This window comes from Arachis hypogaea, chromosome 11 (genome assembly GCF_003086295.3).
Source record: "Arachis hypogaea cultivar Tifrunner chromosome 11, arahy.Tifrunner.gnm2.J5K5, whole genome shotgun sequence".
NCBI classification, from domain to species: domain Eukaryota; kingdom Viridiplantae; phylum Streptophyta; class Magnoliopsida; order Fabales; family Fabaceae; genus Arachis; species Arachis hypogaea.
Window position 1 is genome coordinate 97,762,446 of NC_092046.1, and position 12,346 is coordinate 97,774,791.

Genomic DNA, 12,346 nt, shown 5'->3' on the forward strand with positions numbered 1-12,346 from the left:
ACATGACACTAGTGTGAACCCACATCGCAAAAATTGGACCACCAATATAACGCTTTTGCTTAATTTCCATCTCTTTGGTTGAATTTCTTGAGTATTGGTTTGTTGGATTTAAACTATAAGCGTTTTATGAGGTTTTCATTGTTGTTAGTTTGATTAGTTTGGTTTCTTTTGTTAGTGACATTGAATTATAGGTGTTTTATGCTATTTTTCTTCCTTAGATATTGAAATTGCTATTATAGCTGCTCTTATACTTGTTAAAAAAAAAGAAAAAAGGGTCGTGCGTACGCATGCGTCAAGTGTACGCCTGACTCTCTACCCGAGGGAAATGGTTATCGCGTGTGGATTGTGCGTGTGGCGTGCCCCAGCATGCCACCTGTACAGGGAGTTTTACTAATCATGCGCGTATCGTGCGAAAGCTGTGCGTTGGGCACATTCACAGGTGGTGCGTACGCCTGCCTCCCGCGTAGGGCTGGAAGTGAGCCGAGTTGAGCCGAGCTAGACCAAGCTCAAGTTCGGCTCACGAAAATTGAGCTTGGCTCATGGCTCGACTCATTAACAATCGAGCTTATTTCTTAAGCTCAAGCTCGGCTCACCAAAAGCTCACGAGCTGGCTCGAGCTCACGAGCTGGCTCAAATAAGAGAAACATAAATACGTAATCTATAATTTTATATCAATAAATTATAACTTATATATTTTTAAAAATATTTGAAAAGATCAATTTTATATATTGTTTATCTATCAATAAATTATAAATTTTTTATTTATGTCCTATATTAAAATTATATGTAAAAAATAAATATAAATATTAAATAATTAAGATTGTTATAATATATATATATATATATATATATATATATATATATATATATATATATATATATATATATATCGAGTTAGCTCACGAGCTCATGAGCTGAGCTTATCCAAGCTCAAGCTCGGCTCATTTAATTTATGAGCTCAATTTTAGGCTCAAGCTTGGCTCACCAGCTCACAAGCTTAGCTTATGGAGCTGTTAACGAGTCGAGCTCGAGCTGGCTTGACTCACTTCCAGCCCTACTCCCGCGTACGCACGACAACCCTTCCCAAATGAAACGCTATTTATGCGTGTTTTGTGCAGCTGCATCATCCCCACACCTCTTTGATAAATTCACATTTCATGGTATTTATTTGCTTTAATTGGGTGGATTTTATCAACTTTTCCTACACTTATCCAATGATATAGCATAGTTTCATGATTTCTTCCTAAATTGTGCTTGAAAGTGAAAACATGATTTTTAGGCCTTTTAATTGTTAAATTTTATTCACTTTAATCCCATTTGATGCCTTGATATGTTTGGTAAGTGATTTCAGGTTTCCAAGGCAAGTATGGGTTGAAGAAGTGACAAAAAGAGCATGCAAAAGGGAAGAAACCATGAAGAAATGGAGTTTGGAATTTCCAGCGTCCGTCCGTGCACACAAGCGATGCGTGCGCGTGCACAAGTGTGAGCTTGGCAACGCGTACGCGTGGCCCACGCGTACGCGTGACCTGAGTCACGTGAGCTTATTGATTGCAAATCGCTGGGGGCGAATTTTGGGCCTCCAAAACCCATTCCAACTCATTTCCGAAGCTATTTCAACCCCAATTCAAGTGGAAGCAAGGGGGGAGGGCAATTAGGTTTAGCTTTTCTATGTTCTTGTCTTAGTTTTCTAGAGAGAGAAGCTCCCCTCTCTCTCTAGAATTAGGTTAGCTTTAGTTAATTTTCCTTTAATTTCAGCTTTTAATTCTTGTTCTAATATAGTTTCATTTATGTTTCCATGCTTTATTGTTTTAGTTCTCTTAGTTCTTCTCCTTAATTTTCCTTTTTTATCATTTTTATGTTTATGGATACTCTTGTTAATTTTAATTTCAATATTGTTGCTTCCTTTAGTTGTTATTATCATTTTCTTGCTTTTGGTAGTTAGATTTTATTTTTAATGCATTTTAATATTATTTTATTTTCATGCACACCAAGTTTTGATAAAATGATTGGCTTAGATTTTGTTTAGTTTTTCTTCACTCTTGGCTTGGAATTGAGGATTTTGGTGACCCTTGAGTTATTGATGTCCATTCTTGTTTGATACATTAGAGTAGTTAGTTGATTTGGTTTCCATTGACTCTAAGTCTCCCATTAAAAGTGTTGACTAGGACTTATGGATTGGGATCAACTATGCCTATTTGACTTATCCTCGATGTAGGGTTGACTAAGTAGGATTAACTCTTCATAATCATCATGTGTTTGTGGTCAATGACTAGGATAGGTAACCTTAGCTCCCAATCCTTGCCAAGAGGTTTCATAGCACTTAAATTTTCCTTCTCTTTGATTTATTGCCTTTGAATTTAATTGCTTTGACTTTAATTCCTTGCATGATCATTTAATTGCTTTCATTGAATTTCTTGCATGTTAAGTTACTTTCTTGCTATTTACATTTCTTGCCTCTCTTGCAATCAATCATAGCCAATAATCTTAGCACCTCATTTGCAACTCCTATGGAAGACGACCCGGGACTTTAAACACCCGGTTATTGTATTTTGATTGTGACTACCTTTTAGAATTAAATTTGATGTTGATAATTAGTTGTTGATTTGGCTATACTTGCAACGAAGTGACCCTATTTTGAAAAATTCTAGATCAACACTAATTTTCATTCTTATCACTCTTCCCTGTCGCGCATACGCTCGCCTCACACGTACGCGCGACCTTCGCGATTTGAATTCTCAAGAACGCACCCTGTTCTCCATCTCTCTTTTCACTTCATTTCTTTTCCCTTCTTCCTCCCTCCTCCCCTCCCCCACTTCTTCCCTTCTTCTTTTCGGAGGCCCAACCACCATTCTTCTTCTTCCTCTCATTCCTCCTATCCTACCCCCCACTTTCAATTATCCTCATCTTCTTCCTCTTTGTTTCAAGGTTTACCTTCCTTACTTTCTTTTCCTTTCTAATTCTCTTTTAGTTGATGCTTTTAAATACCTTAGGTGTTATTAGTTTGCATTTTAGCTTTAGTTTGTATAAATTGTTCTTAACTTTTCTATGCTTGATATTCTTGCATTGGTGTTGGACTTACTACTTAATTTATGTGGACTTATTGGGTTGCTTTAGTACTTTTTAACTTGTTTGTATTGTTGGATGATGGTATAATGTTCCTCATTTGATTTTGGATTATACTAAACACTTGGTTTTGCAAATTTGTTTGTTCTTTACCTTATGCACACCAAGTGTTTGTGAAAAGGAACCAATAGGACTTGCTTTATTTTGGTCATGTTTTTCAAATCAATGCTTGATCTTTTATGACACTTGTATTCTTTGTGCATTGATGTGGAATTATATTACCTTTAATGACCAAATATTTCTTGATTATGGCTTGCAACCTTTGCTCATTCATTCAAGATTAGTGATTTAGTCTTCTTTAACTCAGTATTCTTCACTTCTTGTGTTTCATTATCCTAGAGTTAGACTGAGACCGGATTTTCTCGTGATTGTAACTAACCTTGCATGTGTTCGTTGTTGTTTGACATTGGTGCTTGAGATTACTCTCTTCATGCCATTTACTTATGTGCTTGTTACAATCTTGCATCAAGTATTAGTTGATATGCCTCAATGCTTTTATTGCTTTCTCGCTTACATGTTGTAGCTACCATATAGTTGAGAACCCTTATCTTTATATGGCATTATTTCTCTCTTGCATTTTCTTCATTTTGCTGTCTCTGTATCTAGGCTTAATATTTCTTCTTTTTCCTTCTTTTCAGGATGGCCACCAAGAAAGAAAAGGAAAAGGCCTCTAAGAAGACAGCTACTAAGTAGGTGACCAAGAAAGCACCTAGTAAGGCGTTGGCTTGCACACCAACCGTCAAGCCACTGCCTCCTAAGTGGCTGAAGACGGTTGAGTGCATCGATGAGGTGGAAAAATATGTTCCTCCAAACAACGTAGCAAGATTTGCTAACCGCTATTGTGAGCGGATGTATTCCAAGTTGCTTGATAGAACCCCTCACTGTGAACGTCAACTACTTGCTCCAGAGCACTTAGCTCAATTTGTGGTGGACCGCATTAAGTAGTGCGGTTGGGAGTTCTTAAATCGAGATGTGAGCATGGCCAACCTATCTTTGGCAGATGAATTCTATGCCAATTATCAGACACAGACCCTTGAATTAGTTTATTTGCGCCGGAAGAATGTTCCGGTATCTAAAGCCACTATTCAGCAAGCACTTGGACTTCAACCAAGTCCGAAAGGGAAGGATGCTTATCAAGAAACAGAGTTTGACCGCAAAGATATTCATTTTTGATTGGGATGACATCGTTAAAGTCATTGCATAACCCGGAAACTGTTGGATTTATGGGTCATGCAAATATAATCCCAAGTGTATCTCGGTGAATTCGTTAACTATGGAGGCTAGGGTATGGCAACAAATTAGGTCTCATTATGTAATGCCAAGCACTTATGAGTATACCATCACTGCAGATATGGCCGTCCTTGTTTGGAGTATTTTGAAGGAGAAGCCTCTCAATCTCTCAAGACTCATCCGTCAAGCTATGGGCCAGGTTCAAATAGTTGGCAACCTCCCGTTTCCCACTTTAATTACACAACTGGCATCTGCAGTAGGCATTCCACAAGAAGCCGATGATAAGAAAGCGAAATAGCCTAAGGGCAAGGAATTTATCCCACATGGAAAATGGATCAAGCCTCAAGTTGCAACCAAGGACAAGAACCCGCCTTCAGATGCTATGGGACCATCAGTTCCATCATCATCATCACCATCTGAACCTCAGTAACCTATCCACCAGTTGTTAATTGAGCTCATCAAGATGGTAGACCAAAAAGGCCGGAGGATCGAGCAGAGTAAATGTCGCAATAGGAGACGCTATGAATATTTGAAGAAGCTCATCAATTGTAGCAACCCACCTTTGGAAGACCCCGACACTCCGGAGCCCACTTCAGATCATGGCGGAGAAGGCAATCAGGAGGTGGACATGGAGGCTCCCTTGTCACACCATCGTCAGGCTATTGGAAGTGGATATTTCGAGCCCCTCTTGATCATCACTCATGGCACAGAGGATTGTGCCAATGTTTTAAGTATGGGGAGATCGGTGACCGACTTCCGTGGGTAACAACCCTTCTCTCCAACACCTAAACTTTAATTTATTTTATTAGTTATGATATTTCACACTTTGTAGTTATTTGTTAGCATTTAAGTGTTAGAATTCATTTTTAATACTTTTTGCATTATAGTGGATTGTAAATATCTCTAGAAATTTGATTTGATTCTTAGTCCCTCTTCTAGGAGGTTTTGTTCATTTTTCTTTTACTTTCATTGTGTGATTGGATGTATATAAATTGTGTTTCCCTTGCATTCCATCTAACCACCTAAAAAATTAAAAAATTTTAGGACAATTTGGTTAGAGTAATGATTTTTCCAAGAAAGTTATAGTAGGGTATTCCACTAATTTGAGTGAAAAGTTTTCATTGAACTTGCTTGAAAAAATTAATTTTGAAACATAGTTTAAAGCTAGAACATATAAACTTAGTGAGATTTTGAGCCTAATTGATTGGTTGCATCTTTTCAACCAATATTTTGTTTTGGTGTGTGTGGTTCTGTCTAAAATTGTAATCTTTAACTTGTTTGATTCTATATATCTATTATTCGGTGTATGAATGTATTTATATGATTAAGGCCTTTATTTTATTAAAGCGCACATACCCAAATAGCCTTACCCTTTTATCAATCCTTGTTAACCCATTTTGAGCCTATCTAACCCCTTTTATTTTTTTTTATTTTAATACAGTACTAACTTTAAGTAAAAAAAATAAATGTCATTAATTTGGATCTTTGGTTGGCTTAAACTAGTGAGAGTGTACATGATTTAAGTGTGGGAAAATTAGATTTGGGGACATTGGTTGGGAGCATTGGGTATTTTACACTTCTTGTTGAAAACTTTGGAAAAATTTGGGTACACATCCATGTATCAAAAGAGAAATCATATGCATTAACCTTTTATACATGTATAAATAAAAAAATAAAGAAAAGAAAAAGTAAAATAAAAAAAGAAAAAAAAAGAAAAGATAAGAAAAAAAGGGGGGACAAAGGTTAACCCCTGATGATATGTCAACATGGCATGTTTTTCCTATGCTTTTTCACACAAGAAATTAACTTAATTATTGAATGTTTTTGTGCTTAAATAGCATATTTCTTTGTTCTTTTGATTTTATAAACTTTTTAGGAAATAATTGGAAAAAGAAGAAAAAAAACACAAAATAAGCTAAAAAGGAGAAAAGAAAAATTTTGGGCACATTTTAGAGCTTGGACACACTTTAGAGCCTTAGGCCACGCTTTTAAAAGTGTGACCCATGACTAAATCAAGGAAGAGTGCTTTGTTTGACAATCAACGTTCATTTGCACAAAGAACGCTACATTGACTAAGCCAGCGTTTTCAGGCAAGTTAAAATTTGGAAGCAAAGTTGTGCAAACGACGCGCACGCGTCGATGGAGAACCTGGGTTGAAGTACGTGCACGCGTGGCTGGCGCTGAAGCACGGAATTGGGATTTTGCTACCCACGCACATGCATACATGACGCGCACGAGTGGGGTAGCGCTCACTAAGCCAATGTAGCGCTCATTAAAAGAACGCTGCAAAGGACGCGTACGCGTGGGTGACGAGTACGCGTCGGTGGGCGAAAAATGCAAAAGCACGCGCACGCGTGAGGGACGCGTACGCGTGGGTGCCCGAATGCTCCATTCTCTAAATGAACGCTATGCTCTCCTGGAAGCTGCAACTCTGCTCAATTTGTCTGATTCCAAGCCCAATTGATAATTCAAAGGAAGCAGATCCCAATATCATCACTCAAAGGCACAAGAGATAGTTAGATTAGTAATTTTATTTGATTTGTAATTTGTTTGAAATTTCATTTCATTTTGTAAAGCCTATATAAAGACATCAGTTTTATTTCATTAGACATGGATCTGTTAGGCTGCAGTAGTAGTAGGCAGCAGTAGGAGTATGAGTAGGAGTAGAATAGAAGGCTCTCTTTGATACACTTTTTTTTTTCTGCACTTTCTACATTTTAGTATTGAATTCAGTTTATGAAATTTCAGTTTCTGCAATCCTCTGCTACAATTTCCTTTCCTGTAATTTTACTTTCTGCAACTTTACATTTGAGTTTGTTGTGATCTGAATTCACTTTTCATGCAATTTAATTCTTTTGCAATTGTTCTAAGTTTTGCTCTATTGCTTTCTTTAAATTCATTGCACCCAATTCCCTTTACATTTACTGTAATTTACTTTTCTTGCTCTTTAAGCTTCTGAAATTTTACTTTCTGCAATTTACTTTTTGCTGCTTCAATTTCACCCAATTCACTACTGTCTGCTTGATTAAACTAATCACTCACTAAAGTTGCTTGATCCATCAATCTCTGTGGGATCGACCTCACTCTTTTGAGTTATTACTACATGATGCGACCCGGTACACTTGCCGGCGAGTTTGTGTGAAAACCTAATTTTCACCCATCAAGTTTTTGGCGTTGTTGCTGGGGATTGATATAGATCGACAATGATTAAGTAGGTGAGAAGTCTAGATTAAGCATTTTCTTTGTTTTTGTTCTTTTAATTTTTTGTTTTAAGTTGATACGAAGGTGTCTGAGTTATTGCCTCACTAAGAAATTCTTCTCTGTGACATGAATTTCAGTTTTCATTGGTGATGTGTTTTACAAAATTCAAATGGAGTTCAACTCATCTTGTGATCAAAAAAATTTTATGGGATATTACCCACCATCACCAATTGACTATTCTAATGGTGGCTGGGAATATCACCAAGAAATCACAGATTTTGAGCACTCCAATCAATGAAGATATGTTTCAGAGCTACAAGATGAGCAAGTCAAATTCATGGGATACTACCCAACACCACAAAATGATTTATATCAGTATCCTAATGGTGGCTGGGAGTATCACCAAGAATTAACAGATTCCGAGCAACCCAATCAATGGGGATATGCTTCAGAAAATGATCAAGACAATTTCAGGAGATATTGCCCACCACCACAAGATGATTTAGGTCATTATCCTCATGGTGACTGGGAATATCAACAAGGAATGAGGGAGTATGAATAATCAAGTGAAATGAACTATTTTCCAGAGCCACAAAGTGATTCCTATTGTTATGACACTGACATAAATTACGGCTGGGAAGGAAATTGCAATGATTCACATTCTAATCATTCAAATATATTATCACTTGACTATGCTATCAGTACATACATGGAAGATTGCTCTTCCGTGCTACAAAATAATCCACCCTGTGATGAATTCAACAATTACTTAAGTTGTGGGTGGGAGGATGGTGCACCAAATTGTGATCATCAATGGCACCAACAACTTGGTACGCAAAATTGTAATCTCAACTCTTTATCACAACTCCGCACAACTAACCAGCAAGTGCACTGGGTTGTCCAAGTAATAAACCTTACGTGAGTAAGGGTCGATCCCACGGAGATTGTCGGCTTGAAGCAAGCTATGGTCACCTTGTAAATCTCAGTCAGGCGGATTCAAATGGTTATGGAGAATTGATAATTAAAATATGAATAAAACATAAAATAGGATAGTGATACTTATGTAATTCATTGGTAGGAATTTCAGATAAGCGTATGGAGATGCTTTGTTCCTTCTGAACCTCTGCTTTCCTATTGCCTTCTTCTAATCATTCATACTCCTTTCCATGGCAAGCTTTATGTTGGGCATCACCGTTGTCAATGGCTACTTCCCGTCTGGTGCACGAATTGTGAATCACACTTTTCACAACTCGTACCACTAACCAACAAGTGCACTGGGTCGTCTAAGTAATACCTTACGTGAGTAAGGGTCGAATCCCACGGAGATTGTTGGTTTGAAGCAATCTATAGTTATCTTGCAATTCTTAGTCAGGAAGTCAATTATATTTATCAGTTGAATTGCGAACAAACAAGGGAGCATGGATTAAAGGTTACTTGTTATGCAGTAATGGAGAATATGTTGGAGTTTTGGAGATGCTTTGTCTTCAGAATCTCTTCTTTCCTCTGTCTTCTGATTCACGCACGCATGTCCTCCTATGGCAAGCTGTGTGTAGGTGGATCACCGTTGTCAATGGCTACCATCCATCCTTCCAGTGAAAAGGGTCCAAGTGCGCTGTCACCGCACGGCTAATCATCTGCAGGTTCTCAGTCATACCGGAATGGGATTTACTATCCTTTTGCATTTGTCACTACGCTAAGTACTCGCGAGTTTGAAGTTTGTCACAGCCATCCAATCCCAGAATCCTACTCGGAATACCACAGACAAGGTTTAGACTTTCCATATTCTCATGAATGCCGCCATCAATCTAGCTTATACCACGGAGATTCTGATTAAGGAATCTAAGAGATATTCATTCAATCTGATGTAGAACGGAGGTGATTGTCAGACACACGTTCATGGATTGAGGAAGGTGATGAGTGTCACTGATCATCACCTTCTCCATAGTTAGGCGCGAATGGATATCTTAGGTAGGAACACACATGTTTGAATGGAAAACAGAAATACTTGCATTAATTCATCGAGACACAGCAGAGCTCCTCACCCCCAACAATGGAGTTTAGAGACTCATGCCGTCAAAGAGTACAAAGTTTAGATCTAAAATGTCATGAGATACAAAATAATTCTCTAAAAGTTGTTTAAATACTAAACTAGTAGCCTAGGTTTACAAAAAGTGAGTAGACTATGACAGATGGTGCAGAGATCCACTTCTGGGGCCCACTTGGTGTGTGCTGGGGCTGAGACTTAAACATTTCACGTCCATAAGGCTGTTTTGGGCGTTCAACGCCAGGTTTGGATCCATTTCTGGCGTTGAACTCCAACTTTTAATCCTTTTCTGGCGCTGGACGCCATAATTGGGCAGAGAACTGGCGTTGAACACTAGTTTACGTCGTCTATCCTTGAGAAAAGTATGGACTATTATATATTTCTGGAAAGCCCTGGATGTCTACTTTCCAACTCAATTGAAAGCGCGCCATTTTGAGTTCTGTAGCACCAGAAAATCCACTTTGAGTGCAAGGAGGTCAAAATCCAACAGCATCAGCAGTCCTTTTTCAACCTGAATCAGATTTTTGCTCAGCTCCATCAATTTCAGCCAGAAAAATACCTGAAATTACAGAAAAATACACAACTCATAGTAAAGTCCTGAAATATAAATTTTTCCTAAAAACTAATGGAAATAAACTAGAAACTAACTAGAATATCCTAAAAACTATATGAAATTACCCCCAAAAAGCGTATAAAATATCCGTTCATCACAACACCAAACTTAAACTGTTGCTTGTCCTCAAGCAACTAGACAAATAAAATAGAAGACTAATAGGTTGAGAAGCAATAATATCTCAGAGTTTTTGAGTGAAGCTCAGATTCCAATTAGATGAGCGGGACTAGTAGCTTTTTGCTTCCGAACAGTTTTGGCATCTCACTTTATCCATTGAAGCTCAGAGTGATTGGCATCTATAGGAACTTAGAATTCAGATAGTGTTATTGATTCTCCTATTTTAGTATGATGATTCTTGAACACAGCTGTTTCATGAGTCTTGATCGTGGCCCTAAGCACTTTGTTTTCCAGTATTACCACCGGATACATAAATGCCACAGACACATAATTGGGTGAACCCTTTGGATTGTGACTTAGCTTTGCTAAAGTCCCCAATTAGAGGTGTCCAGAGTTCTTAAGCACACTCTTCTTTCTGCTTTGGACCTTGACTTTAACCGCTCAGTCTCAAGTTTTCACTTGACACCTTCACGCCACAAGCACATGGTTAGGGACAGCTCGGTTTAGCCGCTTAGGCCAGGATTTTATTCCCTTAGGCCCTCCTATCCACTGATGCTCAAAGCCTTGGGATCCTTTTTATTACCCTTGCATTTTGGTTTTAAGGGCTATTGGCTTTTTTTTTTTTTGCTGTTTTTTCTTGCTTCAAGAATCATTTTTATGATTTTTCAGATTATCAATAACATGTCTCATGTTCATCATTCTTTCAAGACCCAACATATTTAACAACAAATTCAAAAGACATATGCACTGTTCAAGCATTCATTCAGAAGACAGAAAGTATTGCCACCACATGTAACTAATTAGAATTTCTCTTATTAAAAACTCGAAATTTTATTGCCTCTTATTCAAAAGATCTACTATTTTATTCATGTTTGCTGATGATGAGAAAAATAAACTATGGCTTAATTGGAGATAAAATCAAAATAGATACTAATTACTACTATATGACTCCTAAGGTGAACTTCTATAATGACACTATCACAGAGTTAAAGCAGAAATTGGAATTTAACAACCTTTGTTCTGGGAAGTGGATGTTCCTCTGATCTGTGGGGTGCTTGGTCCTTCAAGAGATAACTTCTGGCGCTTCAATTCCCTTAAGTCACACCCTTGCTCCTCTTGTTCTTTAAACAAATAGGTGAGAATTTGACTTTGTTCCTTCTGTTCTCATTACTCTCCTGTTGAAAGAGTCTGGATCATCTTTCAGCTGAAGTAGCTTTAAGATCTCTCTGATCTTGTCAGGGATGGTATGAACAATCTTTCCTCTGACCATGGTCCGATATTCATAGAAAGCAGTTCCAGATAGTTTTTGCTTGTCAGTCTGCCACATATTAGCATAGAACTCCTGGACTATATTCCTTCCCACTTTCGTCTCAGGATTAGCTAGGACTTCCCAGTTCCTGATTCGAATTTACTCCTGGATCTCTGGATATTCATCTTCTTTCAGATCGAATCTAACTTCCGGAATCACTGATCTCAGACCCATTATTTTGTTATAATGGTCTGAATGTTCTTTAGATAAGAACTTCCCTTGATTCCAAAGTGGTTTTGGAACGCTCTCTTTCTTGCCTCTTGGAGTGGGTTGTTTTCCTTTAGGAGCCATGATCTTAGTGATCGCGGATAAACACACCAAACTTAGAGGTTTGCTTGTCCTCAAGCAAAAGAAAAGAAAGGAGAGGGATAGAAGGAGAGCTAGGTGCAATTGTTGATGGAAGGGGAGGGAGGTCGAACCCATATATAAAGGGAGGGGGGGTGGGTTCAAAAATTTTGAAAAGATATGATAAAAAGATTGATTTGGAAAAGATAAGATAGAAGATATGATAAGGGAGGATATAGTTTAAAATTGAAAAGATATGAAAAATTTTTGAAAAAGATAAATCTAGATTTGAAAAAGATAAAGTGGAGATTTTGAAATAGATATTGATGAGTTGAAAAGATAGATTTGTTTTAAAAAAAAGATTTGAAAAGAGTTGGATTGAATTTGCAAAGAGGCTTGGTGCTTATGGATTAAGATACATTTG